The following is a 13,236-nucleotide window of genomic DNA, read 5'->3' on the forward strand; positions in this document are numbered from 1 at the left end:
TATTCCTGTGGTCAGATGGCTGATTAAGTGGGTAAACATGCCCGTGGAGGAGGCCACTTGGGAAGATTCATCGTTTCTCCAGAAGGTTTTTCCTGAATTTGCAGCTCGAGGTCAAGCTGCAGCTTAACAGGGGGGAAGTGTGAGGATCACCTCCCCTGTTCCTACGTGCTGCACGTACCACGGGAAGCCGATTTACCATCCAACGGCTGGGAGAAGGAGATACCGGTTCGGTCCGTGAACAAGCTACACCGCTGATCGTGCATCCGACGACTATGCTGAATTCCCGTGTCGCTCTTCACATTCACACAAGGTGCACTAGCTTCTTTTCCTTTCCTTTGCTGCTTTTAGTGAGCTGGCTTATAAATGCCTCTCATACCAGCCCTTAGAGACATGTTTGGGTAAAAACCCTAGCCGCCTGTGGCGAGCTCTATCCATTTTCCCCAATTTCCAAGCAATAGAAACACTTCCCGATCTAATCTCGACCTCTGAAATTGGTTGTCGATGCATGTTTCTTCCCTAGTGAGTAGCTAGAGCCTGACATCCTCGTGCTCCGCCTGAGATCCAGCCGCCCTCGTCGTGCTCAGGGATCCACCCCACCCCTATCCCCGTCCCAGCCACGAGCTCTCCATCTGTGCTCCCCGTCCCCGTTGTTGCCGGTACACATGAATCCACGAGCTCCCCATCCCGCTGCGCCCCTCCCGAAGCCAGCCAGCCGTTGCTGCAGGTCTCCGCACAAGACTCGTCTTTTCCAATAGGTAAGCATCGGCTCCTCCTGGGATATCCTCTTTGTACTGCTGTGTGATGCTTGCTTGTACATTCCTGAACTTTAAACCATATGGCATTGTTGAACTCTGAAAATTAGGGTACTGCAACAAGCAGGAACGAGAACAACACATGCGTGCAAGCTAGCAGCAACCAACCAAGCAAGAAGGTGGATCGATTCTTAGTCTAGGCCTAGGCACATGCAAGCGAGAAGCAAGCAAGTTGGTGGATCGATACATCTTTTTTATTCTTATCGCTTTTTCATTACCTAATCCGTGTTAGCTTCTGATTTATCTGCCTATTAGTAAACAACAATCCACTACTATATTATACTCAGATCTTAAGTTCTTAATACATAGCAGTAAATTATGTGTTTGAACAAATTTACACATTTCTCATTACTGATCCACAAAAATATTTTGGTGACCTGGTCATTCATATCATCTGTTTGTTAATTGTTTGTTTGAAAACACACAGATCTACTTTGGCCCTGCGGCATGTCGCATGCCTCACAGTTAGTCTCCACCACCAAGCTAACGTCAACTGCATTAGGCTTTGCAAGAAGACCTACAACCTGGACCAGATCGGATTCACTCCTCATGGCCTCAAGGACAGTCAGCCAGAACATATGCTACGTTGCTCCATCCCTACTCATGTTCATACCTTTTGATCCTCATTTTTAGGTAGGATAAGATAGAGATTGTTCACACGTGGAAAAAAATCTCAAAGAGGCGAGTATTCATCTTGAAACTCAACCTGAAGAGACAAGCAAATCAATTTATGGTATTGACTTCTCTTTAACTCTCCCATTGCATCTTTTTTGTATAGCAATTGATGATGTTTTACAGGTGCCTCTATACAATATCTAATTCGATCGACAAGCTAAGTCCATCCACACTTATCTAGTCTGCATTATTTAAGCATGGGCACACGTACATATAAGTGAACTCCCACTAGATGGTCACCGGATGGTAATATCAGCGATTCTGTGCTATCTTCCCCATTTTCCCGAGAATTGGTACATACTCTTATACCTTCGTCCGAACAAATATTTACTCATAGAATTAATAATTAAATATTTGTTTTGCCTCCCGGCTAACCTTTTTTCCATCAAATATTTAGGTAATATAAATTCTTATTGGGAACCGAGAAAATTTAGATTAATCATCTTGTGTTCAGAATTGTCTAGAGCTGAAAGCTATAGGATAATGTAGTGATGTGTTGTCTTTCTTTCCAAAATCTATTATATGGACAACAATTTCCATAGTTTTTATTTCAATATTTAGTTATTGGTTTCCTCTAGCTGCATCGCTGCATGTTATTGGAGAGACCACATATATTTACCACCTACCATGTTTGAACAGCGAACATTTACACCCCACACAAACAGGTAGCAACAATGTCTTCAACATCGACAATGTCTAACCCAATACTGCTAGGTTCTCCCGGTACAGTTTTTTACTCAGACTTGGACTTCTAAAAGCTTCTCGATCTTGAAATCCACCACCATTCATACATTATATTTCTTGACTTTGTTTTTTCTGTCGAACCGTTGTCAGACCTTGCTAGTCTGAAGAACTGAACACAGAAGAAATGCACTCAAACTAGCCATCTTTAATCGCGAATTTAAGGAAGTAGCTTGGGAGCTAGTACAAGGTTGCCAACCAGGAAAACTGGTGGCGCAATAGGGGGAAACCCTAGAAGAAAGTCATGCCCTGATCGAGCTGGAATCATGGCTTATATAGCCTTACAAAAGTGAGGAACGGTAAAGCTAAAACGAAAACGAAAATGAAAAGCGTGCCGGATGAACGACAGTGACGCCCGACGCTGGGATCACCGTTCGATCGAGGATCAACGGTTGTCGGGGCCTTTCCTTCAGCGAAGCGGTACGGAGGCCTGGGAGGCGTTGGATCAGCGATAGACGATCGTGGTTGCTTCCCGCCAAGGTTCTTCATTTCAAATGTTTTGACTGAATCTGAATTCAGACACTGGGTCCTGGCAACTCCCCCAGATCGACATCAGACTTGTCCTCAGGGCTCAAATGTTGGGAAAATCTTCTGAATAAACGAGGCATCCTCCCAGGTTACATCCCGCTCCTCCAGATTAGTCCATTTGATTAGCCATCTGACCATTGGAATCTGGACATCTCCCTCTACTCTTGGAATTAGTTTTCTGTCCAGTAGTCTTTCAGGCTCCAACCGGATTGTACTATCAACATGGAGTAATGGAAGGTTGGGATTCGGAATAGCTTGTGGTCCAAGGTTCTTTTTCAGTTGGCTGACATGGAATGTAGGATGAAGTTTGCAGTGCTCAGGTAAGAGCAACTTATAAGCTACATGTCCTACCTTTTGGATGATCCTGAAAGGCCCATAGTACTTGGAGTGTAATTTGAGGCACCTGTGTAAGCTTAGTGTTGTATGTCTATAAGGTTGCAACTTCAAGTAGACCATATCCCCAACTTCCAATGTTCTTTCAGACCTTTTTCTGTCAGCATACATTTTCATCCTCTCTTGAGCTTTGAGAAGATTCCCTTTAATCTGGGCTGCAATTTTCTCTATAGTAAGGATTGAGGAAAACTCCGAGTCAGATCAGCAGGATACAGGGTGGCCTTAGACAACATGTTAGGGGGGCTGTTGTACAATGCTAGGAAAGGGGTGAGCTTGAGGGAAGAGTGGTAACTAGTGTTGTAGCACCACTCAGCTAATGGAAGCCAATGCAACCATTTTTTAGGTTGTAAGAAGGCCATGCATCTGAAGTAGTTTTAGTTTTCCAAGCATTGGTTGACTCTCTCTGTTTGTCCATCTGACTGGGGGTGGTAGGAAGTACTCATGTGGAGTTTTATACCCAACTTCTTGAATAGTTCCTGCCAAAGATTGCTTGTGAAGATCCTGTCTCTGTCAGTGACAATAATTGAAGGGAGACCATGCAGCTTGAAGATATTCTCTATAAAAGCTTCAGCTACAGTGCTCACACTTATTTGATGTTTCATTGCAATGAGGTGGGTGGATTTTGTGAATCTGTCTACCACCACAAGAATCATGTCCTTGGCTTGTGAAGTTGGAAGGCCTTCAATGAAATCCATGCTAATGTGACACCAAGCAAAATCAGGAACTGGAAGAGGTTGCAACAGACCTGGGTACTTGCAGTGTTCAGGCTTGTTAATTTGGCAAGTTGGGCACTGTTTAATATGGTCCACAATAAACTTATTCATGCCAGGCCAGTGGAAAAGGAGCTTCATTCTCTGATATGTTGCTCTATGTCCAGAGTGGCCACCCAGTTCAGAATTGGGCAAAGCCGACCAATTTTGTTCTTAGGGCATTGTCCAGCCCAATAACAGTTCTGTTTTTATATCTTATCAACCCCTGCTGGAGAGCATAATTAGGAACATCAGTAGCTGATGTAGCTAGTTGGGACAGTAGATCCTTGCATCTGATCTCGAGCATAACTAGCAACCACTTCAGATAGCCAAAAGGGCTGAGCTTGACTAGCTATTAGTGATTACAGTCTGCATTTAAATCTGGATAATGCATCAACAACTTTGTTGTTCTTCCCTTGTTTGTATTCAATCTTAAAACTGTAGCCCAACAATTTGATCAGGAGTTTATGCTGAATTCCCTCTGTAAGTTTTTGTTCCTGAATATATGTCAAACTTTGCTGGTAAGTCCTGATAATTGAGGAAGCAACAAAGTAGTGTTTCCAGTGTTTTAGTGCTTCAATGATTGCCATAGCTTCTTTATCATAAGTTGACATAGCAGCTGCTTTTGGCCCAATTGTTTTGCTAAAATAAGAAAGAGGTCTACCCTCTTGCATTAGGACATCACCTATTCCATATGCAGAAGCATCTGTTTCCAGGATGATTGGTTGAGAAAAATCAGGGAGTGCCAGGACTAGGGCTTGAGTCATCTTATGTTTCAGTATGTTAAAATATTCCATTTGATTAGTACCCCATTGGAAATTGTCTTTCTTCATGGACTGGAATAGAGGTTTGCAGGTAAAATCATAGTGTTCAATGAACCTCCTGTAATAGCCAGTAAGGCCCAAGAAACTTCTCAATTGTGTTAGATTTTCAGGTGTTGGCCATTGTGTGATTGCCTCAATCTTGGTTGGATCAGTAGCCACTCCATCACCTCTAATGACATGTCCCATATATTCTACCTGTGGTTGTGTAAAGGAACACTTGCTAAGTTTTGCATAAAGCTGATTGGACTTTAAGGCTTCTAGAACCACTTGAACGTGTTCCTTCATATATTTGCTGTAGATCAGGATGTCATCAAAGAAAACCAGGACAAACTTTCTCAGATAAGGAGCTAGAATGGTATTCATTAGTAGCTGGAATGTAGCAGGAGCATTAGTTAGTCCAAAGGGCATCACTAAGTATTCATAGTGGCCACAATGTGTGCTGAAAGAAGTTTTTGTAATGTCTTCTTCCTGCATTCTTATCTAGTGGTAACCACTTCTGAGATCCAGCTTTGAGAATACTGTTGCTCCTTTTAATTCATCCAAGAGATCCTCAATTACAGGGATTGGATACTTGTTCTTGACAGTTCGCTCATTAACCTTTTTGAAATCATTGACTAACCTCCATGTCATGTCCTTCCTTTTCATCAAAAGAGCTGGGGAGGAATAAGGGCTATTGCTGTCCCTTATAACTTTTGATTTGATCATATCTTGAATTATACTTTCCATGGCATCCTTCTGGTGGTGAGATAATCTATAAGGTCCCTGATTGATGACCTTTGCTTGGGGGGTGAAGGTGATGACATGATCAATAGCTCTTTTTGGAGGTAATGTAGTTGGGGTGCTGAAAACAGGAGAGTAGTTTTGTAGGATTTTTTGCACTGGTTCAGGAATAACCTGGTCCAGTGGTTCTTGTACAGTAATTCTGTTCAGTATCAGAACAACTCCACAGACATGTTCAGTTGAAACTGCTTCTTTACTATCAATCTCTTTGATTGGAATAGCAGGTAAGCTTTCATCTTGAAAGGTTTTATTTCTCCTCTAGGTAAGGTGACTTTGACATGCATTTCATCAAAATCTAATTCCACAGGGCTGAATGAAGCCATCCAGTCAGCTCCTAGAATGACATCATATCCTTGTAGTTGAAGAACTCTGAAATCAGTGAAGAATTGTATACCCTGCAAGGAAAAGGGACACTGCAGTGCAATGAATTGTGACGAGAGAGTTTCACCATTAGCTACTATCACCTGTCTTCTTTTAGTTAGTGTAAGGGCACAATTTGTTGTCTTAGCTATGTTTGGTGTGATGAATGTGGCAGTGCTACCACCACTATCAATGAGGGCAGTCGCAGGAGTGTTTCCCAGCATTACAGTAACAGTGAAACTGACCTTCCTTGTAGATCTAATTCCCATAAGTGCATGCATGGATATTTGAAGAGGGGGATCATCAGAATCTACACATGGGGGGGGGGGGGGGGGGGTTCTGCTTCCTCATTATCAGCAGTGTAATAGACTAACTCTGCATCTTGAGGATAACATTCTTGCATTGCTTGGGTTTGTATTTGGTTTGCTAGCTTACAAACCTTTTTATGTCCTGGAACCATGGATCTTTCCACTTGTAGCAGATACCTTTCATTTTTTCTTGTTGAATTTTAGTAGCTGTTGAATTAGAAGGTTGTTTGCGAGGATCAAACTTGATTTGCCTCCTAACTGCCTGATTTAGAAAAGGCAGGGGAATTTTCTTAGCTGGTTGTGCTTGTTCTATTCTTCTGGCCAACCAAATAGCTTTTTGCAGATCAGGTGGTTCATGACATTGAACATGATGCTGAATGTTGTCACTCAGGCCAGCAATGAAACTAGCTTTATAGTAATCCTGTGGTAATGCAGGGTTATCTCTTGTGATCAAGTTCATGGACTGTTCAAACTTTAGCACATAGTCATTTACAGTCCCAGTTTGATTAAGTGCATGGGATGTTCTGACATTGTCACACACAGAGGTTTCAGAGAACCTATCTCCAAGAAGTCTGCAAAACCTGTATCAGGGCAGAGTGTTTGCAATTATCCCTGTTCATCTCCACCATTCAATTGCAGGCCCTTTTAGGTAAGTCACTGTAATTTAATTTTTCTGTTCTAAGGGAGTTCTAGCAGCTACAAAGTACATCTCAATTGTTTGAGTCCATGAGTCAGTGCTGGTACCATCAAATTTAGGAATATTGTACTTGGCAGGCTTCACCAGGGTTTCTACTCTTCTGTTATCTTGGGCCAACTCCCTATTTGCAATACCAAATCTCCTGTCAAGGTGAGCATTGAGTCCATCCCCTTGTTCCTCCTCCATATTAATCACGTGTTGGGCAGGTCCAACTTGGTGTGCAGCAGTTTGTGTTTTAACCTCAACATTTGACTGCCTGTTCTCAACAAAGTGTGGATGTTTGTAAGGAAGCTTGTGAGTACCATCCAAATTAAGTTCCTTACCAGTGTTTTTGTCCACCAAAGTAGCAGAACCCACAATAGCAGGGGACTGTCGAGCATCCTGGAACTTGTTCACAGTGCCTCGTGTTGTGTGAGCAATGGTGCTGGCTTGGGGAACATCCTGAGGGATGGGTTGCACTTCTCTTGGTTTGGGAAAAGCAGAGATGAAAGTGGACAAGTAACTCTGCAGGTCACCAAGGGTCTTGTGCAGAGACTGAAAATTATCATGCACAAAATCTCTCAACTCATCAAACTCTAGCCGATTCTGCTCTCTGTTTTTCTGCATCATCTGGACATCAAGTTGCAGGGAGGTGAACTCCAGCTGATCTGTGGAAGAGGAGTCGGATGGTCCTACCATCTTTTGCATGAGAGAACGCAGGGAGGGTTTCTAGTTGGTGGTGAGCCAAGTACCTCACTGCGGTGACCAACAAGCGCAAGGAGAGGAATTTTACCACGACCGAAGCTGCAACCCGATCTTTGTGCTGTTAGTCCTGCCGCCTCCTGCACCGCCGCCTTTGGCGCGCCACCAGAGTACACCGGATCCCGGAGGGTGGTGGGATTTTACCGCGCAAGCAGGTAGCTTTTGAAACCACTAACCTCACCATACCAGTACTGAATGATCGCCGCCACAAGTGCCAGCAGAGTATCACCGTCGCCGTGATAGGGAGGGAGGGAGAGGGATTTTACAACTCGTCCCACATCATCCCTGCCACCAGATCCAAAAAAACACCGAGGAGAGACTGGCTCTGAATACCATTATCAGACCTTGCTAGTCTGAAGAACTGAACATAGAAGAAATGCACTCGAACTAGCCGTCTTTACTCGCGAATTTAAGGAAGTAGCTTGGGAGCTGGTACAAGGTTGCCAACCAGGAACACTGGCGGCGCAATAGGGGGAAACCCTAGAAGAATGTCATGCCCTGATCGAGCTGGAATCATGGCTTATATAGACTTACAAAAGCGAGGAACGGTAAAGCTAAAACGAAAACAAAAATGAAAAGCGTGCCGGATGAACGACAGTAACGCCCGACGCTGGGATCGCCGTTCGATCGAGGATCAACGGTTGTCGGGGCCTTTCATTCAGCAAAGCGGCACGGAAGCCTGGGAGGCGTTGGATCAGTGATGGACGGTCGTGGTTGCTTCCCGCCAAGGTTCTTCATTTGAAATGTTTCGACTGAATCTGAATTCAGACACTGGGTCCTGACAACCGTCCATGCTTCTCATAATGTTATTACCATGTCTATAGCTTACGTACATAAGTGCTACACTAATAATGTGGTGTAGCAGGTATTGATTCCAATGGAGTAAGGGTACCAAGTGGCTATTGTAGCATACCGGCGTTCCGGCTTTCGCATGTTGTTATATCCAACAGTGGTGTTACTCGTGTAGCTCCTAGCCTCGATACTATATGTACCTCCGAAGAATCTTATTCATCTAAACTACATGTAATTAGTACGTCTTGACTTCTAAAAAAAATCATCATGTCATGTTATTTATTTTTTCTCTTGTAGGCTAGTTCGCAAGAGATCTGCTTGTATTGCGTCGCGTTGGTCATCTTCTTTTGAAATTATCTTATACTGATATTCGTCTACCGAGACACCTCTACATACTGAAATGATCAAGGATGACAAGAAAGCAACTAATGTACTAGGATGTGCAGGTACTACAACATACTACATACATTAATACTAGGATGTGTAGGTACTACAACATACCACATACATTAAGTTTATTGTTTATCTCTTAGAAATATAAATCTATCATTTTTTAGCCTTGACAATAGCACCAGATTTCTGTGTGAACTTATAGAATTACTAGATAAAATTTTGTATCTTGTTGATACAAAACTGAGCTCCACATACTGCAGTTTATAATTAAAAATATCAAAATGGCTCAACATGATCTTTATACGCACATACATTGCTTAGGAGTTAAAATACACATATCAGTTCATCCACACCATAGTCATAGTCTTTATGTAGCGTACTTTGCTCCCACACATAATTTGATCCATGTGCATTATGAATTCTGTTGGGCATTGATCAATTAAGTATGCCTATTATTCTTTACCCCTACCGATTCAAGGATAGGCCTCAAGCGATTCCTTCCAGCATACATAGTCCGGCTTTGTATACCTGTAAATTGTCATCTTTCTACCAACCATATGAGCAAGATCTGTAGCAAAATATCAATAGTGCCTTTTCCCGTGTTATTATCTAAAGATCGGTCATCCTATGGTCATTTGTTTCTTATTTCAGGAATGTCTACAAGGAAAAGAAGCAATTATCTTTGGTTTTAGAAAATAACGACACAAAGCATGAAGGTTCGAAGCGAACTATCTAATCATGGGGACCAACAACAACAAGAAGAGCCCAAGATCTGGAGACGCAAAGCATTATGTGATGAAGAGAACGCTGATAAAGCATGATGGTCGTAAGCAATCCATCCAAACTTGACAGCCAAGAGAAAATCATCTAGAGTGCTGACAAACAACAAGCTACTCCATCAACTTTTAGTTAGACAGTGTACTATGCTCATCCGTTGTACTTTTTTCACAACAATTAACAAATGATATTTTTTGTGACTCATGTGTTCTGGGTGATTATTAAGATGGTCAAAATTATGATTTGTCCAGATTGATGTGTTTATAAACTTGGGTTCAATGTATATTCATGTTTGTGAACATATTTTCATTGTTGTACACTATGTGTTCATCTTGAACCTGCTTGTTGATGTGAGGATAATAACTGAATTTGGTTAGAGCCTGTATATATATTGTTTTGGCTGCACATCACTTTACCAACAATTTATCTATTGGTAAAGGCAATATTTGTAACAATTTATCTATTGGTAAAGGCAATATTTGTCGGTGTAAGTAGGGTGTATGTGGATAGGTTATTTGGCGGCATAGATATGGTGTACGCGGCTACATGTCAGCATAAGTAGGGTGTATATTGTCTGATAAAGTGTCGGCGTAGATAGGGTGTATGTGGACATACCATCTGTCAGCGTAGGTAGGGTGTATGCCGACTAAAAAAGTGTCGGGAAGTAAACAACTGTCGGCAATACCTTTGCTAACAGCAAGACCTCCGACTCTTTAGTCTTTTGTAAGCAATGATATTAGCTAGAACTTATGTGTCGGCAAAAGTACCCAATGCGGACACATTCGTGTGTCACGTAAACTCAATCGTGGTATAGTGCTCCTTCTTCTTCTAGTTTTATTCTCCAAAATGACATACTTAGCTAATTATCCTTCAAAATGATATAATTAGCTTATTTAGCTCATTTATGACATAATTAGCTTTGTTAGGTCAAAAATAGCAAAAGAACCTTAGTTTTGTCATAACTTACCGTATCTTCCTCCAAAATGACATAATAAGCTCAAAACAAGATAAGTAATCATCTTCACCTTCTTCTTCTTCTCCTCCTTCTTCTAATATTATCTTCCTCCTCCTCCTTCTAGTTTTATTCTCCAAAATGACATACTTAGCTAATTATCCTCCAAAATGACATAATTAGCTTATTTAGCTTATTTATGACATATTAGCTTAGTTAGGTCAAAAATAGGACAAGAACCTTGGTTAGCTCATAACTTAGTGTATCTTCCTCCAAAATGACATAATAAGCTCAAAACAAGGTAAGTAATCACCTTCACCTTCTTCTTCTTCTTATTCATCTTCTTGTCCTCCTTCTAGTCTCCTCCTACTCCTCCTTCTTCTAGTTTTATTCTCCAAAATGACATACTTCGCTAATTATCCTCCAAAATGACATATTTAGCTTATTTAAGTCATTTATGACATAATTAGCTTAGTTAGGTCAAAAATAGCACAAGAACCTTAGTTAACTCATAACTTACCGTATCTTCCTCCAAAATGACATAGTAAGCTCAAAACAAGATAAGTAATCATCCTCACCTTCTTCTTCTTCTTCTCCTTCTTCTCCTACTTCTTCTAGTCTTCGCCTCCTGGTCCTTCTTCTTCATCTAGTTTTATTCTCCAAAATGACATACTTAGCTAATTATCCTCCAAAATAACATCATTAGTTTATTTAGCCCATTAATGACATAATTAGCTTAGTCGGGTCAAAAATAGCATAAGAACCTTGGTTAGATCATAACTTTGTGTATCTTCCTCCAAAATGACATAATAAGCTCAAAACAAGATAAGTAATCATCTTCACCTTCTTCTTCTCCTTCGTCTTCTAGTCTTCTCTTCCTTCTCTTCTCCTCCTTCTTCTAGTTTTATTCTCCAAAATGACATACTTAGCTAATTACCTCCAAAATAGCATAATTAGCTTATTTAGCCTACTTATGACAAAATTAGCTTAGTTAGGTAAAAAATAGCACACGGACCTTGGTTAGCTAATAACTTAGTGTATCATCCTACAAAATGACATAATAAGCTCAAAACAAGATAAGTAATAATCTTCACTTTCCTCTTTTCCTTCTTCTTCTCCTCCTCCTTCTCCTAGTCTTCTCCTCCTCCTCCTCCTTCTTCTTCTAGTTTTATTCTCCAAAATGACATACTTAGCTAATTATCCTCCAAAATGACATAATTAGCTTATTTAGCTCATTTATGACATAATTAGCTTAGTTAGGTCAAAAATAACACAAGAACCTTGGTTATCTCATAACTTAGCGTATCTTCCTCCAAAATGACATAATAAGCTCAAAACAAGATAAGTAATCATCTTCACCTTCTTCTTCTTCTTTTTATTCTTCTTCTCCTCCTTATTCTATTATTTTCCTCCTACTCCTTCTTCTAGTTTTATTCTCCAAAATGACATACTTAGGTAATTATCCTCCAAAATGAGATATTTAGCTTATTTAGCTCATTTATGACATAACTAGCTTAGTTAGGTCAAAAATAACACGAGAACTTTGGTTAGCTCCTAACTTAGTGTATCTTCCTCCAAAAGGACATAATAAGCTCAAAACAAGGTATGTAATCATCTTCAACTTCTTCTTCTTGTCCTCATTCTAATTCTTCTCCTCTTTCTTCTAGTCTTCTCCCCTCCTCCTTCTTCTTTTTCTAGTTATATTCTCAAAAATTACATACTTAGCAAATTATCCTCCAAAATGACATAATTAGCTTATTTAGCTCATTTATGACATAATTAGCTTAGTTAGGTCGAAAATAGCACAAGAACCTTGATTAGCTCATAACTTAGCATATCTTCCTCCAAAATGACATACTGAGCTCAAAACAAGATATGTAATCATCTTCACCTTCTTCTTCTTCTCCTTCTTCTAGTCTTCTTCTCCTCCTCCTTTTTCTAATTTTATTCTCCCAAATGACATACTTAGCTAATTATCCTCCAAATTGGCATAATTAACTTATTTAGCTCATTTATGACATAATGAGCTTAGTTAGGTCAAAAATAGCACAATGACCTTGGTTAGCTCATAACTTAGCGTATCTTCCTCCAAACTGACATAATAAGCTCAAAACAAGATAAGTAATCATCTTCACCTTCTTCTTCTCCTACTTCTTCTAGTCTTCTCCTCCTTCTTCTAGGCTACTTATCCTCCTTCTTCCTCTTCTAGTTTTATTCTCCAAAATGGCCTACTTAGCTAATTATCCTCCCAAATGACATAATTAGCTTATTTAGCCTATTTTTGACATAATTAGCTTAGTTAGGTCAAAAATAGCACACGAACCTTGCTTAGCTCTTAACTTAGCATATCATCCTCCAAAATGACATAATAAGCTCAAAACAAGATAAGTAATCATCTTCACCTTCTTATTTTCCTTCTTCTCCTCCTCCTAGTCTTCTCCTCCTTCTCCTAGTCTTCTCCTCCTCCTCCTGCTTCTTCTTCTAGTTTTATTCTCCAAAATGACATACTTAGCTAATTATCCTCCCAAATGACATAATTAGCTTATTTAGCTCATTTATGACATAATTAGCTTAGTTAGGTAAAAAATAGCACAAGAACCTTCGTTATCTCATAACTTAGCGTATCTTCCTCCAAAATGACTTAATAAGGTCAAAAAAAGATAAGTAATCGTGTTCACCTTCTTCTTCTTCTCCTTCTTCTTCTTCTCCTCCTG

At 40.5% G+C, this 13,236-nt stretch overlaps 1 long non-coding RNA gene across 4 annotated transcripts; it reads left to right on the plus strand.

Moving 5' to 3' along the window:
* The first annotated feature begins 377 nt into the window (after positions 1-377).
* LOC123426132 lies at positions 378-9,871 on the plus strand. Of its 4 annotated transcripts, XR_006622054.1 has the most exons (7): positions 378-755; positions 863-983; positions 1,240-1,545; positions 1,611-1,780; positions 2,127-2,210; positions 8,698-8,846; positions 9,445-9,871. It is a non-coding gene; the product is annotated as an uncharacterized LOC123426132 (long non-coding RNA). The 4 variants fall into 4 exon arrangements; XR_006622053.1 differs by lacking the exon at positions 2,127-2,210; XR_006622052.1 differs by lacking the exons at positions 1,611-1,780; positions 2,127-2,210.
* The last annotated feature ends 3,365 nt before the right edge of the window (positions 9,872-13,236 follow it).

The sequence above is a fragment of the Hordeum vulgare genome, chromosome 2H (genome assembly GCF_904849725.1).
Source record: "Hordeum vulgare subsp. vulgare chromosome 2H, MorexV3_pseudomolecules_assembly, whole genome shotgun sequence".
NCBI classification, from domain to species: Eukaryota; Viridiplantae; Streptophyta; class Magnoliopsida; order Poales; family Poaceae; genus Hordeum; species Hordeum vulgare.